General features: G+C 44.7%; 1 long non-coding RNA gene across 1 annotated transcript in view; it reads right to left on the reverse strand.

The window, feature by feature from the left end:
- Window positions 1-21856, reverse strand: part of LOC123741697 (uncharacterized) — a 183887-nt gene that overhangs the window by 80487 nt on the left and 81544 nt on the right. The window contains exon 3 of the long non-coding RNA XR_006769219.1: window positions 16330-16460. This is a non-coding gene — a long non-coding RNA (uncharacterized lncRNA). The remainder of the gene's footprint in view (window positions 1-16329; window positions 16461-21856) is intronic.

Consider the following 21856-nt stretch of genomic DNA (forward strand, 5'->3'; position numbering starts at 1 on the left):
GCACTGTGTTTCCTCCTACTAAGAGTGGGCAAGTTTGCTGTTTCACATGTGTTTACTTCCTCAGAGCATCTGTTGATATTAATAAATAACATTTTGACCTAATATCTATTATGTGGGCAGAGATGTTTACGTTGTACAGTGCTTTTGGAAAGTACAACTTTTTAATGATAAAGCCTTATTCTGAAATTGATTAAATAAAATACAAAACCCTCAGCAATCTACACACAATACCACATAATGACTAAGCTAAAACAGGTTTTTAGAAATTTTGAAAAAACAGAAACACCTTATTTACATAAGTATTCAGACCCTTTGCTATGAGACTCAAAAATGAGCTCAGGTGCATTCTGTTTCCATTGATCATCCTTGAGATGTTTCTACAACTTGATTGGAGTCCACCTGTGGTAAATTCAATTGATTGGACATCATTTGGAAAGGCACTCACCTGTCTATATAAGGTCCCACAGTTGGCAGTGCATGTCAGAGCAAAAACCAAGCCATGATGTCAAAGAAATTGTCCGTAGAGCTCCGAGACAGAATTGTTTCTAGCACAGATGTGGGTAAAGATACCAAAAAATGTCTGCAGCATTGAAGGTCCCCAAGAACACATTGGCCTCCATCATTCTTAAATGGAAGAAGTTTGGAACCACCAAGACTCTTCCTAGAGCTGGCCGCCCGGCCAAACTGAGCAATCGGGGGAGAAGGGCCTTGGTCAGGGAGGTGACCAAGAATCCGATGGTCACTCTGAAAGAGCTCTAGAGTTCCTCTGTGGAGATGGGAGAACCTTCCAGAATGACAACCATCTCTGCAGCACTCCACCAATTAGGCCTTTATGGTAGAGTGACCAGACGGAAGCCACTCCTCAGTAAAGCCCACTTGGAGTTTGCCAAAAGGCACCTAAATACTCTCAGACCATGAGAAACAATATTCTCTGGTCTGATGAAAACAAGACTGAACTCTTTGGCCTGAATGCCAAGTGTCACGTCTGGAGGAAACCTGGCACCATCCCTACGGTGAAGCATGGTGGTGGCAGCATCATGCTGTGGGGATGTTTTTCAGCGGCAGGGACTGGGAGACTAGTCAGGATCGAGGCAAAGATGAACGGATGAAAACCCGCTCCAGAGTGCTCAGGTACTCAGAATGGGGTTAAGGTTCACCTTCCAACAGGACAATTTGGCACACAGCCAAGACAAGCACACAGCCAAGACAATGCAGGATTGGCTTCGGGACAAGTCTCTGAATGTCCTTGAGTGGCCCAGCCAGAGGCCGGACTTGAACCCAATCGAATATCTCTGGAGAAACCTGAAAATAGCCATCCAATCCGACAGAGCTTGAGAGGATCTGTAGAGAGGAATGGGAGAAACTCCCCAAATATAAGTATGCCAAGCTTGTAGTGTCATACCCAAGAAGACTCAAGGCTGTAATCGCTGCCAAAGGTGCTTCAACGTGAACTGAGTAGAGGGTCTGAAAACGTATGTAAATGTAATATTTCCTTTTTTTTATGTGCTAACATTTTTATAAACCTGTTTTTGCTTTGCCATTATGGGGTATTGTGTGCAGATTGATGAGGGAAAACAACTATTTATTCAATTTTATAATAAGGCTGTAACGTAACAAAATGTGGAAAAAGTCAAGGGGTCTAAATACTTTCCGAATGCACTGTATGTACTGTACTGTACAAAGCGTGAGGGGATGTTTGTTAATGTATGTATATATAAAGGTATAAACATTGTTATTTTCTATGTTGACTTCAGCCTGGTTTATCCAGCAATTAGTGGTCCTGAATATCCATGTGGTGTTAAGAATGAAGAATAATTAAATTATTCTATTCTATAAACTACAATTCAATTCTAATTCTATTCTATATTGCATTATATGCTATCCTATTCTCTAAGACAGCTTCAGACTAGTGTTACCTCATCCAGTGTAGAAAGAAAGGAAATCGTCCTTGGAGCAGATCATCAGGAGAGAGAGGAAGCCTCCACCTCCTGTTGTTTGTCCGGGATGCCAAGCTCACGGCACACTGTGCCAGGCCCCATGCGAGCACCCAGGCCGGCCGGAAAAGACAGAGCTGTTGGCCGACAGAGGGCTGGCCAGAGCCAACATGACGCCCATGCCAGGGAGAGAAACTGTGTCCAGCTTCTGCTAGCTAACGCCTCGCTCCCCTTCCCCATGGGCACCGAGCAGACCTCAGGGGAAGGATGCTACCATCAGGGGAGCACTGGTCCATCCGGGCTGCGCCGGCAGACACACATTTTGAGCACAGCCCCCCATGTGGCGGTGAGTGGGAGGTTGTGGCTAGGCAGACTAGCATTTGGAACAGAGCTCCTAGCACCGGCTTCTCATGTGGAGGGATACTGCTGCTCCACTGTGTATTCCTCTCTCTCTTATCACTCTTAACATCGATTGCTAATTTAAGTCAAAGCTCTGCATGCTGCCAGTGAGCACTGAATAACGTGACCGCTTTCCATTTCATGTCCCCAGATTAGAGAGAATATCACATGAGGCACGTGTCAAGCAGTCTTTTTGCCAGCTCTTTCCCAAATATGCACACTTGACATTAAAAAGTAGAGGAGGTGGTAAAATGAAGGCACTCCGCCATTTTGAAGTTGAACATCTTCACAGAGTTATTGCAATATAATGGTATTGTGACTTTTCTCTCTTATACAGGAGAGCAAGCTGTCAAATTACAAACTTACTTAAGTATTCCACTCAGTCTCACACTCAGAAAAGTATAATCGTGTTTTTGTTACGCAGTGTAAGACTTATCAGCCGTTTATGTAATACCGCTTTGATTATTCATAAACAAATTAATCCTAATCCTTTTTGTGATATGGCAGATGCATTTAGTACACACGGTGCTGTTGAATTACAGGTTTTACTTTACCATAAAATAATTTGTCATTCTTCTTTAAACTAAATCAGTTTAACTTGCTATGTTTTAACTCATGTACACCACCAGGTGTAAAAAGTACTGCAAATATGAGCTATTTCTCTGCTCTTCAGTAGACCCACACCAAATGCTACTGCTCTTATTCTGTCTTTGACTAGAGAGCCATTTGTTTGCCAGTGTACAATAATGGCGGCGGAAGCATGTGGAATATTGCTGCAGCAGCTCACCCATATGGACCAAAGTCTCACTTGCCAAATCCAAAATTCACACTTACAAGCACATCTGGAGCAGAATCTCCATATTAATTGCCAGTTAATGTGTTTACACACAACAAAGATTAAGCTGTGAGGGAAGTTGGTTGACCTGGGTGGGTATAGTCAGAGGAAAGGTGAATACTCAGTTTGACAGACAGAAGGGAGAGGATGTCCAAGACAAGTGTGGGCTGAGGCAAACAACTTATTAAATAAACATGGCAGCTTTTCGACAACATCTGTTGGCACAGTGTTGTTCTACTTGTGTTATATACAGGCTGGCGCTCGACTATGGCTAACAATTCCAAAACAAAGATGGAGAAATAACTACTTTAGCCCACAATAAAGCTCAAATTGGTCAAGCCCCACTGTATCTCCATCCCGTCACCCACTGACACACACCCTGATTAGTGCTGGGATGTCTGACCCACACGAGGCATTTAAAGAGAACAGGCAGCACTTCTTCAGGGGTCAAGCAGACCTCATTTACTCTGCAATAGAAGATAGAGCCAGGCACCTGAGCCCCCATGGTCCTCCTAACGCCTCCCCAAGACTGGCTCCACTGTGTCCTCTCTGTCTCTCAGAGGGTTCAGATTAGACAGGCATCCTAATGAGAGATTTAGTGTATAGAGATAATTATGGGGAAAGGCGACATCTCTCTTAGGCCTAATGAGGGAGATAAGGGTTCTTCAGTGACTCCTCCTCCCACCCTGTCACTAGATGGGCCTTCTAGTTGTCAAACACAATCAGCTGGAAAAACACACTCGCCCAAGTCATGTCTAGACACACGCCAAGTACAGCCTCTCCCTCAGACATATCCACACACAAACTGATGAATACACACACAGAGAGATACACACACAAACACAGTCCAGTGTGTACTAACCGACACCGGCGGCTACGCTGCTAGCGCACGTCTCTTCTGCCTTTAATGCAATCCCTGATATCTCTGACGTTCCATAAATCAACCACCTGGCAGATTAGGGGGCAAAATGAGTGAACTAAATGAAAAATGTGTGCTCTTGTTTATTGCTTTAGAGAGTTAGCTGGAGAAGCGGAAGCCACCATGCGATGATGAGGCAGCCCCTCTGGAGACGGCCGTTCACACACACTGGCAGAGGAGCTAATACAGACTTTCATTAGGAGGTACACTTCAACACAGTGTCGTAGTATTTACAGTCTCACACTGGGGAAACAAATAAACTGCGTGATTAACAAGTTTTCCTGATGCCTGGTGCTTCACTGTGCGCACACCAGAGTGCCACCTCGCCGACATAATGATTCTTAATGGTTTCTTAATGACTTCTTAATGACTTCATCAGGAAGATCCTGCAACAGCACATTCTGACAAGCGGGGCCACCCCTGAGACCTAAGATCACACCACAGTGATTCCCTCATGTCGTTTCTGTTCATATAGCACAAGCTTTAAATCTGCATGGCTGAGATATCTCTGCACGCCCAAGAGTCAATAGCATCTGATTGATGATTCATTACTACAGACCCATGTGACGTGACCTGAGCAGGGAAATACACTACGAAGCAAATAAGGCTGTCAGCTTTGATGTTGGGAATTTCAAAGGAATCATATGAAAATAATCCTTTCATGTTTAAAGAGATGGAGACATTAAGTGTAGTCAGGATGAAAAACAACATACAAAAGCCCTGCAGTGACTTTAGAAGTGGTCTGGTACAAAGAGATTGTCTGGGAAAGGACACTTATTGGTGATGTTGTTGACACCTGCCCAGACAAAAGGTTGCTACTCAAACAACTGGTAAAGAATAAAAAGGGGTCGTTGAGTTGAGGAAACACACTGCGGTCATTGGTTTAAACTTCTCCAAGCATTTAATAACATAGAATTTTCCGGGTCACCTCAACGTCAGTGAACAACAGATACTTTGAAGCGTGAAGTACATTTAGCGTGGGCCATTGGAGACTGGCATGTCACTTCCCGCCAGTGTATACCAGTTAGACTGACAAATTGCTGAGGTAACGGTGGGAGCTAAAAGCTCAGCAACCATTTCATCTAGACCATGTTCTACTGGGAGATTAAAACGAGGATCTAGTCTCTCCTTGCATAAATTCATCATTATTTCAGTAAAATATGACTCACAACATTGCTCCATAGACCACTATCCTCTTCATTCCGCTGAGCCACTGACAACAGGTCAAAGATTTATGTGATCAAAAATTTGTTTACATATCCCTTTAAAAAAATACATTTTCAAAATGAAAAGCCCTCCGATATAAATCACGGCTGGGTTAAATAACGTGTCAAGTTGATTTCTGGAAAACAAGCGAGAGAAACATGAAGCAAATCATTTTATCCTATCCATAAGGGTCGTACGGCGGGCATTCAATCACGTACGCATTTAACAATTGGTTAACAAATTGTATTGGCAAAGAAGCGGCGACTGCACGGCAAATTACACCTGTCCTGATGGATGTCCTCTTTACGGCCTGGGAAAGCAGGCCGAAGGGCCGTGGAGAGATGACTAGATGTCAGCCAGCCAAGCACTCAAACATGATGCATGGCCAGCCATGTGTCACCGTTTGGCAAAGATGAGAGGAAAATATGCACCTCCCAGATTCCTGGGCACAGATCACAGACAAACACGCTCTCATGTTAATCCACTGACCACAGGGAGGCCGAAGGTGCTTTGGTTTGGGTACGGGGTGATATGATTCCCTTTAATCATTGCTGCACCTGAAGTTCTGTTTGGCCTTTTTGATCAAATGAGGCCAAACGATCAGATTGCCAAACGTGTGCACTACTCCAAAAATTACAGATGTATCTACAGTCAGGTCCAAAATGATTGGCACCCTTGATAAAGATGAGCAAAAAATACAAATACCGAGCTATATTGTATGCTAAAAAAATTGGCTAATTATATTATTTCATACTAATACAATTGCTCAGAGAAAGAGATTTTGAAATATGTTTTTCTCTTAAAAAGAGAGATTTACCACCCCTGTTTTTAATAACTTTTAATACCTCACCTTGCGAGGATATAATGGCACTGAGCCTTTTTCTAAAATGTTTTATGAGATTGGAAAACACAATGGGAGGGATCTTAGACCATTCCTCCATACAGAATCTCTCCAGATCCTTGATATCCTTCATCTGCTCTTATGTTATTATTTTTAATGAACAAAATACAACACAAAAACAAACATCCACCACTATCACACACAACAACATGCCCACACGGGCCCACTATCACACACAACAACATGCCCACACGGGCCCACAATCACACACAACAACATGCCCACACGGGCCCACAATCACACACAACAACATGCCCACACGGGCCCACTATCACACACAACAACATGCCCACACGGGCCCACAATCACACACAACAACATGCCCACACGGGCCCACTATCACACACAACAACATGCCCACACGGGCCCACTATCACACACAACAACATGCCCACACGGGCCCATACACAAACAACATGCCCACACGGGCCCACAATCACACACAACAACATGCCCACACGGGCCCACTATCACACACAACAACATGCCCACACGGGCCCACTATCACACACAACAACATGCCCACACGTGCCCACAATCACACACAACAACATGCCCACATGGGCCCACTATCACACACAACAACATGCCCACACGCGCCCACAATCACACACAACAACATGCCCACATGGGCCCACTATCACACACAACAACATGCCCACACACGCCCACTATCACACACAACAACATGCCCGCACGCGCCCACAATCACGCACAACAACATGCCCACACGCGCCCAAAATCACACACAACAACATGCCCACACTCACCCACAATCACCCATAACAACATGCCCACACGCTCCCACAATCACACACAACAACATGCCCACACGCTCCCACAATCACACACAACAACATGCCCACACGCGCCCAAAATCACACACAACAACATGCCCACACGGGCCCACTATCACACACAACAACATGCCCACACTCACCCACAATCATACACAAAAACATGCCCACACTCTCCCACAATCACACACAACAACATGCCCACACGCGCCCAAAATCACACACAACAACATGCCCACACGCGCCCACAATCACACACAACAACATGCCCACAAGGGCCCACTATCACACACAACAACATGCCCACACTCACCCACAATCACACACAACAACATGCCCACACGCGCCCAAAATCACACACAAAAACATGCCCACACTCACCCACAATCATACACAAAAACATGCACACTCTCCAACAATCACACACAACAACATGCCCACACTCACCCACAATCACACACAACAACATGCCCACACTCACCCACAATCACACACAACAACATGCCCACACGCGCCCACAATCACACACAACCACATGCCCACACTCGCCCACAATTACACACAACAACATGCCCACACTTGCCCACAATAGCACACAAAATAGCCCTCTGCCTTCCAAAACAATGCTGTGCCCATGCGCCAGTCGGAACCAGGAAACCCCAACCCCCCAACAGGCGCACAACTACAACCAGCCAGAGAAACCCCAGAGCCCCCCAGCCCTGACCGGCACGCAAACGTGGCACAAGTAGCCATCACCTAATCGTGGAGGTGGATGGATATAAATTCTTAGACACAATGAAATGGTAGCACATACAGTATATTATCCCAAAATGGTGTTAGTTTGTCACAGGACCACAGCATTGTGATTGTTGCATCTCCAACAGAAATGTGAAATTTCTGGGAGCATTACATGCATCCTGGCAGGAGTGTAATAAGTCCTTATGAATTATATAACAGTAGTAAGTTGTAGGAGCAGGTATGAACATTTTCACGTATCTGTGACCAACGGTTCCCCTCAATTTCTTTCAGTATTTTTCTATGCTCGATGCCTTTGGTTCATCCAGACTCTGTTGAAGCGATTGAATAAGATTTCTGAATTGTAAGAACTATAAGAAATCGGCCTTGGATCAGTAGAGAGACATCATAGTACACATGCTCCAAATTCCTGATGCCAGTTTGGAACCTTAATGTGTCATAAATATTGGAGGTAAGGTGAGGTTACCCCAAATAGGGGTGCTTGGCAATATTGCTTCTTTCCACCTCATTCATTTATGTAAATGTTCCCAAATACAAATGAGAATCATTGGATTGTCAATTTTTTTCTTCAATGCCTTGGGCCTGAACTAGTGAATATATTTTAGATCATAGGGTATAACATGTATGTCTTCTATACTCCTCCATGGACAAGGATTGTCTGCTGTACATTGTTTAAGTGAACGCAGTTGTGCAGCCCAGTAATACACCTTAATATGATGCAGTCCAAGACCTCCAGCTTTTTGGGGTAAGTGTTAATCAGTCTATTTGACTGTTGAGGTCTTTCCTGTCCAAATAAAGTTGGAGAGCAAGCCATTTATTTGATTTAAAAAGTTGGATGGAATTGAAACTGACAAGGCCTGGAATAAGTATATCAGCATTGGTAATATATTCATTTTGATTATGTTGAACCTACATAACATGGACATAGGGAGAGATCTCCATCTCTGAACATCGGATTCAAGCCTATCTATTAAAGGACAGTAATTAATTGTATATGCCTCCTCCAGATTGCATGGTATCAGTACACCCAGGTATTGCATACGTGTCTTTGTCCATTTCCACTTAAATGTACTTCCTATACTTGAAAAGTCATAATTAGAAAGTATAAGTAAGGATAAGTAACATAGGCTTTAGTAATTTGGGAAGAAAGTGTCTGTAACATTCCACTGAGAATCCATCATTACCAGGAGATTTCCTGTTTTGTACATCACTGATGGCCTCCAACAGTTTACCTGGGGTAATGTTTCTATCATATACATTTTCTCTGCTTCACTTAGAATTGCTAAAATGGCCTCATTAAGGAAATAGTTTATATCATCCTTTGAATGCTTTCAGATTGATACAGTTTGTGATTAAAGGTTTTAAAGACTCAGTTAATTTCAGAAGTATCCATTGATATGCTACCATCTGGGGTTTAAATGCTATAGATGATATGTTCCTCTTCCTTACTTTACCAAGCAAGCATTTTCCCTGCACTTTCACCTTGCTGAACATATTGGTGCTTGGATTTCATGGCAGCAATCTCTGCATACCGGGTGTTTATTGTGTCATATTCAAACTTCAAAGTGTTCAACTGTTGAAGGATGTCACTCTTTCTATCTAAACTGTGTGGATTTTCTGTTCTAGTATTTCTAACCACAGGTTTTCAATAGGGTTCAAGTCTGGAGATTTTCTGGTCAATTAACAATTTATTTGTGGATATTGATAGTTGGGCTTATTGACTTGCTGGAAGATCCACTTGCGGCCAAGTTTCAGCCTCCTAGCAGAGGCAAACAGGTTCATGGCTAAACTGTCCTGGTACTGGGCAAAGTACCGCAGGACCAGAGGAAGCAAAATAGCCCCATAACATCAAAAATACTCCACCATATCTTAGAGTAGGTATGGAGTTATTTTTTCTTATGTAACTTTCTTTGATACCAAACCTGCCACTAGTGTGCGTGGCCAAAGAGCTCTATTTTCATGTCATCCAACAAATGTAAACACCTGGAGTTTGCTAAACGGCATGGGCACTTGAATTGGAACTGGTGCTATGGTCAGACGACATAAAAATAAAGCTCTTTGGCCACGCACTCCAGTGATGGTTTTAGCATCCAAATAAGGATGTATAGGCAGAAAAGAACCTCATAACCACCATCTTTCCACTGGTCCTGGGGCCCTTGTTAAGGTCAACAGCATCATGAACTTTACCCAGTACCAGGACATTTTTGCCCAAAACTTGGTTGCCTCTGCTAGGAGGCTGAAACTTGGGACGTAAGTAGATCTTCTAGCAAGACAATAACCCCAAGCACACATCAAAATCCACAAATGGTTAATTGACTACAAAATCAACATTTTGCAATGGCTATCTCAGTCTCCGGAAAACCTGTGGTTTGAATTGAAGAAGGCAGTCCATAAGCGCAGACAAAGGATATCAAGGATCTGAAAAAAATCTGTATGGAGGAATGGTTTAAGATCCCTCCTAATGTGTTCTCCAATGTTGTCACGCCCTGACCTGAGAGAGCCGTTTTTCTCTGTTTGGTTAGGTCAGGGTGTGACATGGGGTGGGTATTCAATGTGTTATATTTCTATGTTCCATTCTATGTTTTCTATTTCTTTGGGTTGAGCCGAGTATGGTTTCCAATCAGAGGCAGCTGTCTATCGTTGTCTCTGATTAGGAATCATACTTAGGCAGCCCTTTTTCCCTCCTTGTGTGTGGGATCTTGTTTTTGTACAGCTCCGTAAGCCTGCAGAACGTGACGTTCGTTTTCCGTTTGTTTGTTATTTTGCTTTAGTGTTCTGAGTTAAAATAAATATTTATCATGAGCACTCAACACGCTGCACCTTGGTCTACTCATTTTGACGATCGTCACAGAAGATCCCACCACAAAAGGACCAAGCAGCGTGGTCAGGACAACTGGACATGGGAGGAGATTCTGGACGGGAAAGGACCCTGGAGTCAGGCTGGGGAGTATCGCCGCCCGAGGGAGGAGATTGAGGCAGCAAGAGCTGAGCGGCGTTATTACGAGGCACTGTACCAACCACGAGGCAAGTGCGAGAGGCAGCCCCAAAAAATTTTTTTGGGGGGGGGCACATGGGGAGATTGGCCGAGTCAGGTTGGAGACCTGAGCCAACTCCCCGTGCTTACCGTGGGGAGCGAGTGACAGAGCAAGCACTGTGTTATGCGGGAATGCGCACTGTGTCGCTAGTGCGCAGCTATAGCCCGGTGCGCTCGGTGCAAGCTCCCCACCGTTGCCGTGCTAGAGTTGGCATTCAGCCAGGAAGGATTGTGCCGGCTCAGCATTCCTGGTCTCCGGTGCGTCTCTTCGGCCCAGGTTATCCTTCGCCAGCTCTACGCACGGTACCCCCAGTTCGCCAGCACAAACCTGTGCGACCTGTTCCAATGCCCCGCGCTTGCCGGGCTACGGGGGGTATCCAGCCAGGATGGGTTGTGCCAGTCATAAGCTCCAGACCTCCAGTGCGCGTCCACGGCCCAGTATATCCTGCGCCAGTTCTACGCACTGTGTCGCCAGTGCGCCTGCACAGCCCAGTTTGTCCTGTGCCAGCGACCCGCCCTTGCCGGACTAAAGGAAGTATCCAGCTAGGACGGAATGTGCCAGTCATAAGCTCCAGACCTCCAGTGCGCCTCCAAGGCCCAGTCTACCCTGTGGCTGCTCTGTGCATCCGGCCTCCAGCGACGTTCCCTAGTCCAGAACTCTCAGCGACGTTCCCCAGTCCGGAGCCTCCAGCGACGTTCCCTAGTCTGGTGAGACCTATTCCGGCTCCACGTACGAAGCCTCCAGTGATGATCCATGGCCCAGAGCCTGAAGGGATAATCCATGGCAAGAAGCCTGTAGGGATGATCCATGGCCCGGAGCCCGTAGAGATGATCCATGGCACGAAGCCTCCAGTGATAATCCATGGCCCGGAGCCTCCAGTGATGATCCATGGCACAAAGCCTCCAGTGGTGATCCATGGCGCTGAGCCTGCAGTGATGATCCATAGCATGGAGCCTGTAGCGACGGTCCCCAGTCCGGAACCTCCTGAGACGGCCTACAGTCCGGAACCTCCTGAGAGCCCATCCGGAACCTCCTGAGACGGCCTCGGAACTCATGACTCGCGTGGAACCTCCTGAGACGGCCTACAGTCGAACTCTGAGACTACTGCAGTCCGGAACCTCCTGAGAGCCAACCTCCTGAGACGGCCTGCCGGAACCTCCTGAGCGCGGGAACCTCCTGAGACGGCCTACAGTCGGAACCTCCTGAGACGGCACAGTCCGAACCTCCTGAGACGGCCTACAGTCCGAACCTCCTAGACTGAACCTCCTGAGACGGCCTACATCCGGAACCTCCTGAGACGGCCTACAGTCCGGAACCTCCTGAGACGGCCTACAGTCCGGAACCTCCTGAGACGGCCTACAGTCCGGAACCTCCTGAGACTGACTGCAGTCCGGAACCTCCTGAGACGGACTGCAGCCCGGAACCTCCTGAGACGGTCTGCAGCCCAGAGTCTTCAGCGGCGGTCTGCAGCCCGGAGTCTTCAGCGGCGGTCAGCAGTCCAGAACTTCAGCAGTTTCCAGTTCTGAGCCTCCGGCGATGATCCACGGTCTGGTTCCTCCAGAGACACAAAAGCGGAGGGATCAGTGGGCTGAGTGGGGGCTACGCCCCGAACCAGAGCCGCCGCCAAGAGTAGATGCCCACCCGGACCCTCCCCTATAGGTTCAGTTTTGCGGCCGCGAGTCCGCACCTTTGGGGGGGGTGTACTGTCACGCCCTGACCTGAGAGAGCCGTTTTTCTCTGTTTGGTTAGTTCAGGGTGTGACATGGGGTGGGCATTCTAGTGTTATATTTCTATGTTCCATTCTATGTTTTCTATTTCTTTGGGTTGAGCCGAGTATGGTTCCTAATCAGAGGCAGCTGTCTATCGTTGTCTCTGATTAGGAATCATACTTAGGCAGCCCTTTTTCCCTCCTTGTGTGTGGGATCTTGTTTTTGCACAGCTCTGTAAAGCCTGCAGAATGAGACGTTCGTTTTCCGTTTGTTTGTTATTTTGCTTTAGTGTTCTGAGTTAAAATAAATATTTATCATGAGCAATCAACACGCTGCACCTTGGTCTACTCCTTACGACGAGCGTCACAAATGTCATAAAACATTTAATAAAAAGGCTCAGTGCCATTATCCTCGTGAGGTATTGAATGGTATTTAAAATAGGGGTGCCAATCATTTTTACCCCTATCTTCTTTAGAAATAAATATTACTTGTTAAACAAAATCTGTTTCTCTGAGCAATTATATAAGTATAAAATAATCATTTCCCAATTTTTTTAGCCTACAATATAGCTCAGTATTTGTTACATTTATTTTTTTGTCTATTTTCCTGACTGTACATTAACTTGAGAGAATTGAAAAAAAATATGTAACAGTTTTATGGGTGAGAGAGGAGCCTTATTTGTGAATGTTCTGTTCTGTGTGACTCCATAGTGTGTCAAAGTCATGCATTGTGACCTTCCTCCAGAGGCCTGGGAAACACATCCTGTATCAATTAGAACACTGGGGAGTCTGACTAGATGTGGAGAGGAGACCTATAGAACACACAGCTCCACCGCGCTGACGATCCACAACAATGTCTGGAGCAACAACACAACACGGACCAACTGACTGACTGGCTGGCCAGCTGGCTGGGGCCCCAAGGTGGACCAGGATTTACTCCTTGTTCCAATTTGCAAGGGGGATTACTTATTTTTCATTATTCCACATTTATATATATATTATTGGGCTCTCCATTCATTTTCTAAAGCACCTGAAGGAAAACCAGATCAAGCAAATTGCATAAATACTGTCAGACGCAATAGATAATGACAGCGGGTCAAGTTGCGAGTGAGTCACGTCTCTCGGCTCCTGGAAGAAAGTGATTACCGTAACACGTCGCTGACAATCTCGCCCAAGATAATCCTATTTCTCACATGGAGCTCAAATTGTATTATGTCACTATGTTTTTCGCATATTGTATCAAAAACTGGGTAAAGATATGCACACTATCAGGGAAATTAAGAACAAGAGGAAAAAACGTAGCCCCGGGGTTGGCATTGAGGCATGTCGTTTTGTTGAGCTCTCTGGTTTCTGAGCAAAGATGGTTTCTCTGGCGGTTGAGTAGAAAGAGACAGAGAGAGAGAGAGGGAGGGAGAAAGAACGTGTGGCGTAAAGGCGTGCTCTCCACCCAGATGAACAGATGGCACCGCCTAAGTGCAGAGATTCATTTTATATCTCCATCCCATGTTGCCGCGCGGCAGACGTGGGCTTTCTCTTTTTTCAGATGTTATTTTACAGGATGATGGATACACACGATGCTTAAGCTAATGAGGAGTGGGTGTTTCTTTGTCTTTATTTCCTCCTCTCTCTCTCTCGCTCCCGCTCACTTTGCCTCCCTCTCCCGCTGTCACATCACCTTCCCTTGCAGAGCTGAGCCTCATGCTAACCATTCTCCCTCAAACCCACGCTTAGAGCTCAAACCTATACAGGCTTTTGGATATGCCCCACAATCTGAGTAGTCAGTGTTTACAGCTGGTGTTAAGACCTGGGTGGATTCCTGAAAACACAGTTGACTGGATGTAGTGAAGCACAGTGAAGATGATGCTCAAGTAAACACAGCATGTAAGACTTGAACACACTCTCAACAGTCCCTCTGTTACATCACTTCAAAAGCTACATAAAACCTTGCCGTTCACCAGGAGAGATGGAAATGAGTGCTATGAACAGAAAGAGTCTGAATGGGGAGAGAAGCAAAGAAGGCCCAGCATCCAATGAGGATGCTCCCACACACCAGGCAGGTAAACTTGTCGTGTCATTAATGGCTGTTGTTTACTGAAGCCTCCCAATAGAGGAGACTAGCTGACCCATGTCTGCAGCCAGTGAGTGGTACAAATGGCAAACATCTCCTGGAGTCATTATTTATGCAGGAATGCCCTTGGGAGTCTTTGCACTTGTTTACACAGTCACGGCACAGTCCATTCATGACGGCTCCGAGTAAATGAGCCGCTATCCACCAATTTGTCCTGGACGACGAGGCTTTGAGACCCCGCTGCCCTACGCTACTGGGGGAAGGAGGGGGGACGGCACGGAACACAACCCCTCTGTACTGTAAACAACCAACTTGAAACCAGGGACACAAAGACCCAAGGGTATGGGAAAGTTCTGTGGTGCTGACGGGAGCAGATCACACAGTGTTTCTAGGATACTTGGATAAAGGGCGAAATCTCTGCCTTTGATTAGTACCTGAAAATGTGTATGCATTAGATATGTCAATGCAAATGATACACAGAGAGGAATGATGGAGGGAATTCAATTTGGCACCTAAAGAATTCAAAGCAAACGACTCCTCCGTACAGTTCTCAGGTTCTCCTACAAAGCGGTCAGAAAGAAGATAAGCGTAAGACATGGCTGAGAGGGAGGGAAAATGGGCTAATTGAACATGCTTCCCCCTAAACCACTCCAAACCTCCAGAGTTGAATTGCTGGGAGGCAACATTATCCCCTGCAACATTGTGTCTGTCTCTTGGCTGGGATTCAAATGGGTACCTGCTGTATCCACTCCCTACACAATACGGTGCCCACTGAGCCATATAATCCTCTCAGGCCCTCCTCTTCAGGAGAGGCACATTCAAAAAACTCCTCTTCCCCATCTTTGTCATGGTGCTTATTTTGAATAAGAGCAATCAGTACCCCCATGTACACCACAACACACCGGTCAGCCATAGAGAAGGTGACACAGAACAGGACTTAAACAAAGAGACTTTTGATTTGCTGCTGAGAGATTTGAGGCTATTTTTCCATTCCTCCCCGCAACTCCCTGGAGTGGCCGTATTTCTGCTTATGTTCAAATGTGAATCAGTCACATGGGCTGTTGGATTCCTGCTGAATCATCCTACGCTCCATCACCGAGCCAGCCCTGCGCTTTTCAAAGTAACTACTCTCTATGCAAGAAGAAAACAAACACAAACCCATGCCACGTCTCCTTCTGACACCACTTTCAAGTTCCCTTGAAAAGGAAAATGATGACTAGCTTTGAGGTGAGTGTGAAAAGATTCAACACATTTCCACCCAACTGCAGAAACGGACTAATTTGAATGAGATCTATTGTATACTGCAGTGCAGTGAAAGAATTTAGTTAAATCAAACATGCGTTCGTAATTCATAGTGAAGTAAACAAGTAACTCTGCTATTTGACGTTGAGAGTGAGACTGTCATTGTGTCCACAGGACACAGGGAAAGACTAATTCCTGATAATATTGTCTTTTGGTAGAGTATACAATTGACTTCTTTTTTATATATTTTTTTATTTTTTATATTTTATTAACAATACAAAACGTTCATATACAAACGACAACATCATACAAACTTCAACTACATCACACCTGCCTAGACCCACTAGCCCCCCCATGTCCGGCCCCCACATCACTTTCTGCCACATGAAGATTTACTTCTAAGAGAACTTAATTCATATGAGGATAAGGAAACCGTATCCTACATGTTGGTGAAATGAGCCTCGTTCTGTAGTATATGTAACAGTTATCTACACAGGGTGGTAAATGTTCACATTTGTAACAGTCTTACCTGTCTCAGAGGTCAGTTGATCACTGTTCGCTGGTCTTGGGGCTAATAGTCATTGTCTAGTGCCGTGTACCAGTCTTCAGTGGTGCTGCAAGCCTAAGCCAGTCTCAGCATCACTCTGTGTGAAACAGCGTCTGCGAGACACAGGACAGGAACATCTGCTATGAAACACTACAGTATGTACTGTATCAAACATCCCATTTATTGCTCTGTGTGAAACCATTCTAACACTGTGGCTCCTCCTCACACAGGGCTACAGTAGTTTCCCTGATACCACTTCATTTCTAATGTTGCTTCGCCAGGGGGAGGTATGGCTAATGCTGCCTTAGCTTGAGGCTGTATTATAAGTGGCACACTCAGCATAATATACAGTAGTGTTACATCCACTTGTGTTGGCAAATATTAGTGGAATGAAACTAGTTTTGTCTATTAAACTGATATTCATAGGCTAACCCTGTATTAAAGCGCAGGAGACTAACCATAGAAGCTATATGTCAACAGGGATAACCTTCTGTTTCATTGTTAGGGAAATGCATTCAGAATGCAATCAAATAACAAGGGAGCACAGGCTGAACATGGAAGGCTACATGAAGGAACACAAGCTCCTTCTAGAGGTCACATACACATAACAATGATACACTGCTGACAAAGGGAAAATATGAGGACTTTTGAAGCACTGTGGAAATGTATGAAGAAACGGATGTAAGGGTCATTTTACAGAGCAATACCATTAACACTGCTGCCCTTGTCTGTACTGGAACAGACACGCACGCACACGAGCACACACGCACACACACACACTCTTTTACTCTCTCTATTACACACACACACGCACACACACACACTCTTTTACTCTCTCTATTACACACACACGCGCACACACACGCACACACACAAACACACACGCGCACACACAGACACACGCACGCACACGCACCCACGCAAGCAAACACGCACGCACGCACACACACATTTTGACTCTCTTTATTACACACACACACTCTCGCTCTCCCTCACACACACACACACACCTCCCCACAAAACAGCATTTGTCCCTCTTCATTCCTTCTCTTTTCTCCTCTGAGTAGGAGAGGTGGACATTTTAACTGCGTCTGCCAGGAGATGTCTTCCTTTCACCTTGACGGCCATATAATGAACTTCCTCATTTTGAGCTGAACTGAGCTTACACAGTCAGTCAGCTATTTTCTCTTTGAGACCTTCTTTTCTTTCGTCTTCTGTCATTTTCCTCCGTGGTTTTGTCAGGGTGATCTCCAGAGTGAACGTGTGCACTTATATTAAAGAGATGGGAGACATTTGTGTTGGGTATTCAAGCATCCACTTCATTTAAGGTCCCAATATCATTTATAACATAAAGTAGGCATAGTACTGATACGATTGTCTTTTTTAAAATGGGGCCAAATATAAACTAAGTATTTAAGTATAGGTATTCTATAATAATTTACCAGAAGGAAAAATGTCAAAGAAAATCCATTTGTTTTTGATTCCAATGATGTAACAAGATACTATAACAGTATGGATTTACTTCCTGTATCAATACATACAGTGTACTCTGGAAGTTGACATTTACCGGGCATCATGGACACACGCACGCACGCACACACACACACACACACACACACACCATTGCACACATTTGCACACACGGTGGGCTGGCAGGGTGCGTTCATAGACAGCTGGTGAAGACAGGGTGCGCTCTGGCTGCTAGAAGGAGCTGATTCAGGTGACATCTGTGCCTCCTGTTGCAGTGCAATAGTAGAAACACTAAAAGTGAATTACAACATTAATGACAGTGCTCTGCAAGCTGTCGTTCCACATTACACATCCATTATTCCTTGCATGGCTACTCAGAGGAATCGTTAAGGAATAGCCCCCCCCAAAAGCCTCTCTCTCTCTCGCCATCAATCTATCTATCATTCATCATTCACACACACCTCCCAATTTTCAACTTTTAAAGGCCCTATACAGCCATTTTTATATCAATATCAAATTCCTGTGCAATCTTGGTGAAATCTCATATGTGAGTAGTGCAGATGATTGGCCAGTAGTACAACAACATGTATGTGATAATGGAGTGGAATGCTTGTGCCGTCTGCCTGAGGGGACAGGCTGAGAGGAAGACTGGCTGGATGCACACAACCATGATGGCAGGCACCCGGCCGTCCGATAGGCATCACATAGACATCTCCCAGCTGTCACCCTTCACCACACTTTCAATAACTTCAAATCCCCCTAAAACTCATAGAATAGAGGCGCAGTCGATCACTCATAGCTCCCTTCACTCTTCCTGCTCTACAGGGAAATAACAGCAGAAAGAGAGAAACAGTCAGGATCCCATCCTCTCCAACAGAAAAGCACCAGGCACCATCCCCCTAAGGACATGGGGAGAACAAGGCTTTCATCATTTGGGTTAAGAAACAATAACCAAGATTGGTAACACTTTACATTAAGTTCCCCCCATTGCGATGTACAGTAACTACACAGTTATAACTGTAGTAACAACATAATAGTTACATAGGTGTTGCTATTATATATATGGTTGGTTAGATGAGGACATCTAGAAGGCTGCTATATATATACTGAACAAAAATATAAACACAACATGCAACAACTTCAAAGACTGAGTTAGAGTTCATATAATCTATGGATTTCACATGACTGGGCAGGGGCACAGCGATGGATGGCCCTGGGAGGGCATAGGCCCACCCACTTGGGAGCCAAGCCCACCCACTGGGGAGCCAGGCCCAGCCAATCAGAATATTTTTTTTCCCACAAAAGGGCATTATTACAGACAGAAATACTCCTCAGTTTCATCAGCTGTCCAGGTGGCTGGTATCAGACGATCCCGCAGGTGAAGAAGCCAGATGTGGAGGTCCTGAGCTGGCACGGTTACATGTGGTCTGCGGTTCTGAGACCAGTTGAACGTACTGCCAAACTCTCTAAAACGACATTGGAGGTGGCTTATGGAAGAGAAATTAACATTAAATTCTCTGGCAACAGCTCTGGTGGACATTCCTGCAGTCAGCATGTCAATTGCACTCCACGTTAAAACTTGAGACATCTGTGGCATTGTGTTGTGTGACAAAAATGCACATTTTAGAGTGTCCTTTTATTGTCCCCATCACAAGGTGCACCTGTGTAATGATCATGCTGTTTAATCAGCTTCTTGATATGCCACACCTGTCAGGTAGATGGATTATCTTGGCAAAGGAGAAATGCTCACTAACAGGGATATAAACAAATTTGTGCACACAATTTGAGAGATATAAGTGTCGTGTTTTTGGCATCATTAAAGTGAAGACTGTTATTTTATCAAATCAATTCTCTGTAATTATTATTACGTGATTAAACTAATCATGTAAATGTAAATAACTAGGAAGTCGGGGCACCAAGGAAAATCTTCAGATTACAAAGTTATAATTTTACTAATATAACTCTTCTAATTAATGAATTATTCTTTACCTCACGTTAGTCTCATTCCAAACGTCGTTGTTGTTATCTGTTGGTTATCTGCACGAACCCAGCCTTTACTATGAGTCATTGTCACGTCTTGGCCAGTCTAAGGGTTAATTGGTATTGTAGTTTGGTCAGGACGTGGCAGAGGGTATTTGTTTTATGTGGTTAGGGGTGGTGTGTTTGTTGTAGGGCAGTTGATTTAGGTATTCCGGGGTTTTTGGGCACTGTTTGATTTTCATGTATTCTATGTTGAGTCTAGTGTGTCTGTTTCTATGTTTGGGTTCATTGGGGTTGGGACTCTCAATTGAAGGCAGGTGTTGTCTATTTGCCTTTGATTGAGAGTCCCATATATGAGGGTGTGTTTGTGTTTGTCTTTTGTGGGAGATTGATTTTGCACTGCGTTTTATATAGCCTGCAAAACTGTCATTCGTCGTTCTTGTTGTTTTCTTGTTTTCTCGTGTTTAACGTCATTTAATAAATTAAGATGATGAGCACCAACTCTACTGCGTATTGGTCCACGTTCTCAGACGACGATTTCTCTATATCATCGGAAGATGAAGAAACTTGTGACAGTCATCCATACATCAATTGTCTTAATCATTTATTTACTAACTAACTAAATAATCACAGAAATGCATAAACAAACAAACAGTAGATATGGTTACAAGGAAATGATAGGGGATGTTCCCTAGTGGGCTAAGCCGATATGAAGGCTTGGTGGACAAAGGGAAGTGGGTGTGGACTGAGAAGGGCGGGAAAGACAAAAGAGTCACTACACAGTTGATAATTATATTAATTGAAATGCTAAACCTTTGCACATGAACGCTCACTCATTTGGGAATAATTGCAATCAATATATATTTACGCTCAGTGTGTCGTCGTGATCTCTGTTGGAATAGTCTGTCTTTCTGTTGGAAAGTTCATCCAAGCGTCTCTCTGCTTCCCTGGAGTCTTTCGTGGTAAGAATGGATACTTCAGAGTACCATTCAGAAATGTTCTTATAGAATACATGTTTCATCGGTTGTCGGTCTTCGCATTTCAGGTTGACATAATTTCTAGCTGCAGACTAGTAATTACAATCTAAGATTTGCTCTTATTCTGTCGGGATTGATAGTCTCAGAGTTCAATCCACTGTGTAGCCAATGCTCCACGTGGTATGGTTAGGAGTTCAACAACCATTACAACCTTACCTTACACTGAGGTTTTTGTGGTCTCTACTCAACCTTCGCCCCCTCAGCTGACTGAGGTACGCGTGGTCTGATGAGGATTTCTTCAGGTGGGGGTTTTATTGGTAACAGTAGAAAAGGGCTGTCCCATGAGCCAGATCATGTCTGCTCATGGGGGTGGGCCAATGACTTCGTTAAACTTTAAAGGGAATACAATTCTCTCACATTAACATCATTACATCATTTCACAAATAGTTTCATCTTTACTCATTCATTTTATACAATAATTAGATGCAAACCTCATAATGGAGGCACCTGTATAAACAGAGTTGTGGTAATGTGGCTGTATTGTCTTTCATGAGGTCACAAACATGAAACAAAACGGACCGGATCGTAGCTGGCTTCTCCACCGACCATTTACACATTCTCCAAAACATGGACATTGTTCAGTTCTCAAGTTCTGTGATGTAGAAGAAGTTTGTTTGTTCTACTGTCAAACTCTCTCTCTATATATATACTGCATGGCCAGGAGGAGAGAGTCTCCTCCAGGAATTTATGACCTGAGATAACAGAACCTGGTTGTAGAAGGGAGAGAGAGGGGGATGCCACGCTCTATACCCAGAAAGGGCCACGTTATGACATAAGCTTTTTGCATGTATGAAAAATGTCTGGGATCTTTTATTTCAGCTCATGAAACATGGGCCACCACTTTACATGTTGCGTTTAAATTCAACGAATCACCACTTCACATCGGTATTTAAATAGTGACAGGGGTTGGCTTTCATTCGAATGATAGTTTAACCTTCAAATCCATGAATTCATGTGAGGCCAGAGATGTTTTATGGGAGGAGAGACCAATTTTATTCTAGCCACAGTGGTCTGAAAAGGAC

This window comes from Salmo salar, chromosome ssa03, assembly GCF_905237065.1.
Source record: "Salmo salar chromosome ssa03, Ssal_v3.1, whole genome shotgun sequence".
Lineage (NCBI taxonomy): Eukaryota > Metazoa > Chordata > Actinopteri > Salmoniformes > Salmonidae > Salmo > Salmo salar.